General features: G+C 46.0%; 1 pseudogene; it reads left to right on the forward strand.

The window, feature by feature from the left end:
* The first annotated feature begins 2,339 nt into the window (after positions 1–2,339).
* LOC136382920 (keratin, type I cytoskeletal 18 pseudogene) lies at positions 2,340–8,987 on the forward strand (annotated as a pseudogene).
* Positions 8,988–9,518: the final 531 nt, after the last annotated feature.

Genomic DNA, 9,518 nt, shown 5'->3' on the forward strand with positions numbered 1-9,518 from the left:
CCATCCTGAGGAGCACCAGGTCCTTGGCTGTTGAACATCCTCTGGGCCACACAGGGGATTGGACACACTTTCAGACTCCAACCATCTGCCACAGGCGCAGCAGCCCAGCTTGGAATGTCAGGGCCATGTTCTGGGGGGTCATTCATTGGCTCTCACCTGAGAGAAGGGGTCGTGCTCCCCTTAAAGGCAAACTTTTAGCATAAGCATAGCCAAACACAGGCAGAAAAGAGCTCCTCATTTTACCAGCATAGAACTGGCCACATTATCTCTGTTTGCTGGGAAGGACTGAGAACTAAAGACCGACACCTTGACTCGGCACCCCAAGTCAGTTCATACGCCGGAGGTGGTGTCCCTGCAGGTACAGCAGGGGCTGCTCCCCCCAAGTGGGAAGGCACCATAGGCTTCACCTGTCTCCTGTTAGGGCCGCCCACCACAGCTCTGCCATCAGCTCCAGCTGCTGTAACGGAGACCACCGATGGGATGGCTTAAACAACAGGCTCTAACTATGTTCTCTCAGCTGTGGAGGCCACTGTCTGAGGCCAGGATGTGGGCAGACTCGGCTCCTTCCAGGCTTCTTGCCTCGGTTTGCAGACAGCCATCTTCTTTCCTTGGTTTTCAAACTCTGGTGTCCTTAAAAGAAGAGGAGATTAGGGCACAGATACAGAGGAAAGAGAGAACACAGGAAGAAGCTAGCCATCTGCAAACCAAGTTCATGACAGGTAAATTATGCCCTAGGCTGGTATTTTCCCTAACAAAGGTCAGTCTTTACCTTAACTGAGCCTGTCTGTTGTCTTTTTCTTTTCATCTATGATAACATACCTTTGAAATACCAAAGTAATTTTCTTTCCCCTCCTTAATCCCCTAAAGCACAATCACCACCAGAGACCAGAGCAGAATCCACAAAACCACTCCCTCGTTGTTATTATTATCACATTAATTGTTAACTGTTAACTATCCTAAACCTGCTTATGTAAAAGAAGTATGTGTCTATTCTTTCTACTCTGTATCCAAGCCTGGAGGTTTCCCACTTTGCTCTCCCGGCTTCCCTGATCAGCAGTGGATTTCCTGTAACCCCCTTACACCTTGCCCTTTATTCTGATGTATAAAACAAGTAGTAAAACTCCCATTTCCCAAAGCATTTTCTCAATCCATTGAGAATTTGCTTCCTGGCAATTGTCATCAGTTTGGTTCAAATAAACTCATAAAAAAATTCTTACAGGTTTGGACATTTCTTACAATGACACAATAAATGATTTTCTGTTATCTACATGGCATTCAAATTCTAAGGAGTGTCCTGCACTTTTTTCCGGCAACCCTCTGCTTAACAAACCACTCCAAACTCTGTGGCTTAAAATTACAAGCATTAATTATTCACAGACCCACAGGTCAGCTGTTTGGGGTCAGCTGGTCTTGTCAGGACAGCTGGCCTCTACTCCACATGGCCTCTCATCCTTCAGCTAGTTGACCAGGTATGTTCTTATAATGCAAGAGAAGGGGAACATTGCAAGGCCTCTTGAAACCCAGCTTCAGAACTGACATACCAACACTTTGACCACATTTTGTAGGTTAAACTGAATCTCACAGCCGGCCTGGATTCCAAGGGTGGGGAAATGAACCCTTCGTCCTTTTGGGAAGAGCAGCAAAGGGCATAAGAGGGAAAAGTTAAGATCAGGGACACTTCTGCAATCATTGTACCCTGGCAGCCTTGGAACTCCCAATTGTTGAGCCCATGGTGACTGTGGGGAAATGACTGTGTTAAGTTTGCTCAGAGGTTTACCGGCTGCAAGCCCTTCCTGCAAACAGTGCAGAAACACCTGCCAGCACTATTGTAAGGATGTAAATACTTCCCCTCAGGGGGGATAAGGGAGAGCCTGCACCTTGCAGTTCACTTTCTTTTTTCCCTCCTTGATCCTTCGCCCTCCACTTCAAAAAGCAGTTTGCTGCTTTTCCCTTGGTTTCTTTCTTGGCTCGCCTGTCTTGGTGAGACGCCAATAAATCAGAATGGCCCTCCATCCTCCGGCTCCACTGTTTCTTTACCGTCTGCTCAAATTCAATGAGAACCTGCGTGGCCACTACAGCGGCCACTGGCCTTACAGGGACTTTTTCATGGAGGAAGGAATGCAGCTTGAACACAGAGCCCTGTTGGTAAGCCAGAGCTGGATGAAAGACATCATCCCAAAGGAAAAATAAACAGTTCTCCGGATGGGGAGCGCAGAGGCCCTGGTCTAGGGGAGAGAGGGGAAGAAGTTAGCAGAGTCCTGCAGATTCCTGGGAACAGGCTGTAGAAACAGCTCATCCTACCTTGGAATAGGTGATGGCTCTGTATATCTGCAGAAGAAATGGTGCTGAAGTATGTGGCTGAAGACAGGTAAGGATGGCCACATAAAAGTGTATACGCCCTGGCCGGTGGTTGGCTCAGCAGTAGAGCATTGGCCTGGCATGCGGGGGACCCGGGTTCGATTCCCAGCCAGGGCACACAGGAGAAGCGCCCATTTGCTTCTCCACCCCCCCTCCTTCCTCTCTGTCTCTCTCTTCCCCTCCCGCAGTCAAGGTTCCATTGGAGCAAGGATGGCCTGGGCGCTGGGGATGGCTCCTTGGCCTCTGCCTCAGGCGCTAGAGTGGCTCTGGTCGCAGCAGAGCGACGCCCCGGAGGGGCAGAGCATCGCCCCCTGGTGGGCAGAGCGTTGCCCCTGGTGGGCGTGCCAGGTGAATCCCAGTCGGGCGCATGCGGGAGTCTGTCTGACTGTTTCTCCCCGTTCCCAGCTTCAGAAAAATACAAAAAAAAAAAAAGTGTATACTATGTATGTGCAAAGACTAGACAACCACTCACCACTCATTCATCCATTCAACAGATATTTTCTGAGGGCCTGCTGTGTGCCCAGCGCTGATCTTGGTGCCAAAGATATAGCAGGAACAACGACAGAAAAAATACCTGCCCTCGCGGAGCAATAAACAAGACAAGTAAAATAACGATTATACGTGCATTAAAAAAAGTATAGCCTGACCAGGCGGTGGCGCAGTGGATGGAGCATCAAACTGGGATGCAGAAGGACCCAGGTTCGAGACCCCAAGGTTGCTGGCTTGAGCGCGGGCTCATCTGGTTTGAGCAAAGCTCACCAGCTTGGACCCAGAGTCGCTGGCTCGAGCAAGGGTTTACTCGGTCTGCTGTAGCCCCACGGTCAAGGCACATATGAGAGGGCAGTCGATGAATAGCTAAGGTGTCACAACAAAAAACTGATAATTGATGCTTCTCATCTCTCTCTCTGTTTCTGTCTGTCTGTCCCTATCTATCCCTCTCTCTGACTCTCTCTCTGTCCCTGTAAAAAAAAAAAAAAAAAGTATAGCAGGATAAAAAGCAGGAGACAGTTTAGGGGTGACAACCACTACAAATAAGGTGGTTGGAGGATCCAAGATGGTGGCAGAGTAGGTGAATGTTACACTCACCTCCTCCCAGGACCAAACTGAAATTACAACAGAAATATAGAGCAATTAACCTGAATAACCAACTAAAGACTAGCTAAATACAAGTCTTATAACCAAGGATCTACAGAAAAAGCCACATTGACGCTGGTTGGAAAGGATGAGACACAAAAAGGGCTGGTCCTGCTCCCATGGGAGGTGACTGAGATTCTAGAGGGAGATATCTCAGCTGTGGAGGGATCACCCTGAGAAGAGTGGGATTTAAACCAAGTTCCCCAGCCCAGAATACCAACACTGGGAAGAAGCACTCACATAACATCTGGCTATGTGTCTGTCCACTAGGGAGAAACAGGAGTCCATTAGAGACACAGGCGCCCTCTTAAAGGGCAAACATACATATTTTGTTCACAGCCTCTCATCCTGGAATATGGCTGAGGAAGGGCAGAATCAACTACAGTCTCATGAGGACAGACTGGGGTTTCTTTCTAGGGAGAGAGCTGAAAGGACAGCTTCCAAGATCCTTGTGCATAAATCATTCTCCCACAGCACAAACAACATCTTTCTTGAGTGGAGAATTCTCCTCTGTGCAGCATCAGCTTGGGGAAAAGCAATAACCCTATTCTCTGGACTCCCTCTCACTCCACCCTGTGGAGCTTGTGCCCCACTGAGGTGTAAAACCAGAGGCTCTTTCAGTGACTGAGCCTAACAGGAAGCCAGCAGGCAGAAGCAGATGGAGGCAAATCTTGGGTGTCTTCAGACTTTTGTTGACCTGTTCCTGGGACCAGAGCTGGTAAAAGCTAATCTTGGTGTGCATCTTTGTTTTTCCCACATGCACCCAGGAAAAGAAGCCACACACTGTAGATTGCTTACAGCTCCAAACAGGTTGCCAAGGGCCAGTAACAGGCAACATCTGATACTGGGCTGCACCAGAGTCTCTCCCAAAAGACCTGGAGTCAACAAACCCAGTAGTCAGCTACAGACATCAGAGTCATATCCAGTAAACTTCAAAGCAGCATACCCAAAGAGAGACCTCAGTAGACACCAAAATCTGCTAAGGCAAATTCTTCTTACTGTGGTCAGCAGCAGCACAGCAGCTCACATGCTGTGGTCAAGGTTGAGCCTCACAGTCAGCCAGCCTGAGGGTCAATCCAAGCATGAACAAGCCAATAGCAATCAAGACTCAATTACCACAGGTGGGCCCACATAACCCACAAAAGGAATATTTTTGGAGCACCTAGCTCAGGTGATCAAGGAGACTACAACACTGGACCCCACAGGACACCTACTACATAAGGCTACCCTACAAAGACTCAGAGTCATAGCAGAAATATATAATACCTAGAAACAAACACAAAGAGGCAGCCAAAATGGAGAGACAAAGGTACACGTCCCAAATGAAAGAACAGGAGAAATATCCAGGAAAAGAGCTAAACAAAATGGAGGCAAACAATCTATCAGATATAAAGTTTAAAGTAATGATTATAGGGATGTTCAACAGCATGAAAGAGGACATAGAAACCATCAGAAAGATCCAGTCAAAGATGAAGAATACAATATATGAAGTGAAGAATATACTGAAAGTGTCTGACCTGTGGTGGCGCAGTGGATAAAGCATCGACCTGGAATGCTGAGGTTGCTGGTTGGAAACCCTGGGCTTGCCTGGTCAAGGCACATATGGGAGCGTCATGCTCCTCTCCCCTTCTCTCTCTCTCTTTCTAAAATAAATAAATAAATAAATAAATTTAAAAAAAAGAATACACTGGAAATAGTTAACAACAGGTTGGATGAAGCAGAGGATTAAATCAATGAGTTGGACAACAAGGTAGAAAAATCCAATCAATCAGAGAGGAAGGAAAAAAAATAATTATAAAATTGAGGAAAGTTTAAGGTATTTTTGGGACAACACTTATGCCGTAGGGTTACCAGAAGGAGAAGAGAGAGCAAGGGATCAAGGACCTGTTTGAAAAAAATATTGACTTAAAACTTCCCTAATCTGGTGAAGGAAAAAGACACACAAGTCCAAGAACTGCAGTGAATCCCAAATAAGATGGACCCAAAGAAACCCTCACCAGACTCATCATAATTAAAATGCCAAAGGTTAAAGACAAAGAGACAATTTTAAATAGACTATCTCTCTGCAAGAGAAAGATAGTCAGTTACTGTCAAAGGAGCTCCCATAAGACTGTCAGCTGATATCTCAACAGAAACATTTTAAGCCAGAAGGGATCGTTATGAAGTATACAAAGTGATGCAAAGCAAATACCTACAACCAAGACTACTTTACCCAATAAGGCTCTCATTTGAAATTGAAAGAGAGTTTCCCAGACAAGAAAAAGCTAAAGAAGTTTGCTACCACCAAACCAGTACAGTATTACAAGGAATGTGAATAGGTCTGCTGTATGAAGTAGAAGGAAGAGGAGGAAATGCAGGAGGTAGAGAAGCAGAAGGAGGAGGAGAAGAAGATGAAGAAGTGGAAGAATAAAGAGGAGATGAAAAAGAGAGGAACATGGTTAAAAGAACATATTGGCAATAAGTACATACTTATCAATAATTACTTTAAATGTAAATGACTTAAATGTGCCAATCAAAAGATGTAGGGTAGCTGAATAAATAAGAAAACAGGACCCATATATATATTGTCTACAAGAGACTCACCTCAGAATGAAAGTTACATACAGACTAAAAGTAAAGGTTTGGAAAAAATATTTCATGCAAATGGAAATAAAAAAAAAGCTGGGGTAGCAATATTTATATCTGACACAATAGACTTTAACAAAAGTTCTATAGCAAGAGACAAAGAAGAACACTGCATAATAATGAAGGAAACAATCCAACAAGAGGCTATGTAACCCTTGTAAACATTTATGCACCCAACATAGTATACATCCAACATAGCCCCTAAGTACGTAAAGCAAATCTTGATGGACATAAAGGGAGAGAGCAACAGTAATACAGTCATAGTAAAGGATTTTAACACCCCATTGACATCAGAGGATAGATTTTCCAGGCAGAAAATCAAGGATTTGGCAGCCTTATATAACACACTAGATCAGATGGATTTAATTGATATCTTCAAAAATTTTTACCTCAGAGCAGCAGAATATACATTCTCTTCAAGTGCATATAAAACATTGTCTAGGATATGCCACATGTTGGGACACAAAACAAGTCTCAATAAATTTAAAAAGATTGAAATCACATCAAGCATCTTCTCTAATCATAATGATATAAAACTAGAAATCAGTCACAAAAAAACTGAAACACACAAAGACATGGAGGTTTTATACCACCATGTTACTAAACAATAAATGGGTTAATGGTGAGATCAAGAAAATAATCAAAAGATACCTTGAGCCCTGGCTGGTTGGCTCAGCAGTAGAGCGTCAGCCCAGTGTGTGGAAGTCCCAGGTTTGATTCCCGGCCAGGGCACACAGGAGAAGCGCCCATCTGCTTCTCCACCCTTCTCCCTCTCCTTTCTCTCTATCTCTCTTTTCCGCTCCTGCAGCCAAGACTCCATTAAAGCAAAAGTTGACCTGGGCGTTGAGGATGGCTCCATCGCCTCCACCTCAGGGGCTAGAATGGCTCCAGCTGCAAGGGAACAATGCCCCAGATGGGCAGAGCATCGCCCCCTGGTGGGCATCCTGGGTGGATCCCAGTCAGGTGCATGCAGGAGTCTGTCTGACTGCCTCCCTGCTTCTCACTTCAGAAAAATACAAAAAAATTTTTAAAAAGATACTTTGAAACAAATGAAAATGAGAACATAAGATCCAAAACCTATAGGACACAGTAAAAGTGGTCCTAAAGAAAGATTCTTTTTATTACAGACCTATCTATAGAAACAAGATAAATCTCAAATAAACAATGTAATTTTATACTTAAAAAGACTTGAAAAAGAACAACAAATGAAACCTAAAGTGAGTAGAGAAAATAATAAAGACCAGAGTAGGTTGCTTGAACCGGACTCACAGAATCTCGCCTTCCTCCCTGAACAACACGCGCTTCAGCACCCACTCCAGCTTCTACACAAGCTACCAGACCCTGGGCTCCATGCAGTCCCCCAGCCACTGGGTCTGGCCAGCCAGCAACACGGCCAGCATCTATACAGGCATGGGGGGGCTCTGACTCTAAGATCTCCATGTCCCACTCCACCAGCATGTGGGGCAACAGGAGGTCCACGGGCCTGGCTGCGGGGATGGCTGGGGGTCTGGTGGGCATAGGCGGCATCCAGAGTGAGAAGGAGACTATGCAATGTCTGAATGACTGCCTAGCCTCCTTCCTACCTGGAGAGGGTGAGAAGCCTGGAGGCTGATAATCGGAGACTGAAAATCAGAATCTGGGAACACTTGGAAAAGAAGGAACCCCAGGTCAGAGACTGTGGGCATTGATTCAAGACCATCGAGAACCTGTGAGCTCAGATCTTTGCAAGTTCTGCGGGCAATGCCCGCATCGTTCTGCAAATTGACAATGCCCGCATTGTTCTGCAAATTGACAATGCCCATCTTGCTGCTGATGGCTTCAGAGTCAAGTATGAGATGGCGCTGGCCATGCGCCAGTCTGAGGAGAGTAACATTAATGGGCTCTGAAAGGTCACTGATGACACCAATATCACTCCGCTGCCGCTGGAAGCAGAGACCACGCCTCTCAAGGAGGAACTGCTCTTCATGAGTAAGAACCATGAGGAGGAAGTAAATGGTCTACAAAGCCGGATTGCCAGTTCTGGGTTGACCATGGAGTTGGGTGCCCGCAAATCTCAGAACCTCAGCAAGATCATGGCAGACATCAGGCCCAGTATGATGAGCTGGCTCAGAAGAACCCAGAGAAGCTAGACAAGTACTGGTGACAGCAGAGGAGAGCACCACAGGGGTCACCTCACAGACCGCTGAGATAGGAGCAGCTGAGATGACACAGAGCTGAGACGGACGGTCCAGTCTTTGGAGATTGATCTGGACCCCATGAGAAATCTGAAAGCCAGTTTGGGCCCTGGCCAGTTGGCTCAGTGGTAGAGCGTCGGCCTGGTGTGCGGGAGTCCCAGGTTCGATTCCCGGCCAGGGCACACAGGAGAAGCGCCCATCTGCTTCTCCACCCCTCCCCCTCTCCTTCCTCTCTGTCTCTCTCTTCCCCTCCCACAGCCAAGGCTCCATTGGAGCAGCGTTTGCCCGGGCGCTGAGGATGGCTCTGTGGCCTCTGCCTCAGGCGCTAGAATGGCTCTGGTCGCAACAGAGCGACGCTCCAAGGGACAGCCTGAGGGAGGTGGAGATGCACTATGCCATGCAGATGGAACAACTCAAGGGGATCCTGCCGCACCTAGAGTCAGAGCTGTGTCAGACCCGGGCAAAGGGGCAGCACCAGGCCCAGGAGTACAAGACCCTGCTGAACATCAAGGTCAAGCTGGAGGCTGAGATCATCACCCACAGCTGCCCGCTGGAAGAAGGGGAAGATTTCAGTCTTAGTGATGCCCTGGACAGCAGCAGCAAGTCCACACAATCCATCCTAAAAACCACCACCAGAAGGGTTTGCACAGCAAAGTGGTGTCTGAGGTCAACACCACTGAAATGTTGGCACATTAAAGGCAGCAGATGTGGGGCACCCCTTGAGAGGGCGGGAGGCCACTAAAAAGTTCAGAGATCATTAAAAAAAATCAGAGCAGAAATAAACAAAATAAAGACTGAAAAAACAACACAGAAGGTCAGTGAAACCAAAAGCTTGTTCTTTTAAAAGGTAAACAAAATTGACAAAACTTTAACCAGACTCATCAAGAAAAAAAGAGAGAGGACCCAAATAAATAAAATTAGAAATGAAAGCGGAGAAGTAACAACTGACACCAAAGAAATACAAAGTATTATAAGAAAAATAATATAAGCAACTATATGCCAACGAATTAAACAATCTGGATGAAATGGATAAAGTCTTGGAAACATAAAATCTTCCAAAACTGAATTAGGAAGAATCAGAAAATCTGAATAAACAGATTACAGCCAGTTAAATTGAAGCAGTAATGAAAATACTCCCAATAAACAAAAGCTTCACAGTTGAAATTTACAAAACATTCAAAGAACTCTTATCCTTATCAAACTGTTCCAAAAAATCCAAGAGAAGGA

Source organism: Saccopteryx leptura, chromosome 11 (assembly GCF_036850995.1).
Source record: "Saccopteryx leptura isolate mSacLep1 chromosome 11, mSacLep1_pri_phased_curated, whole genome shotgun sequence".
Taxonomy (NCBI): domain Eukaryota; kingdom Metazoa; phylum Chordata; class Mammalia; order Chiroptera; family Emballonuridae; genus Saccopteryx; species Saccopteryx leptura.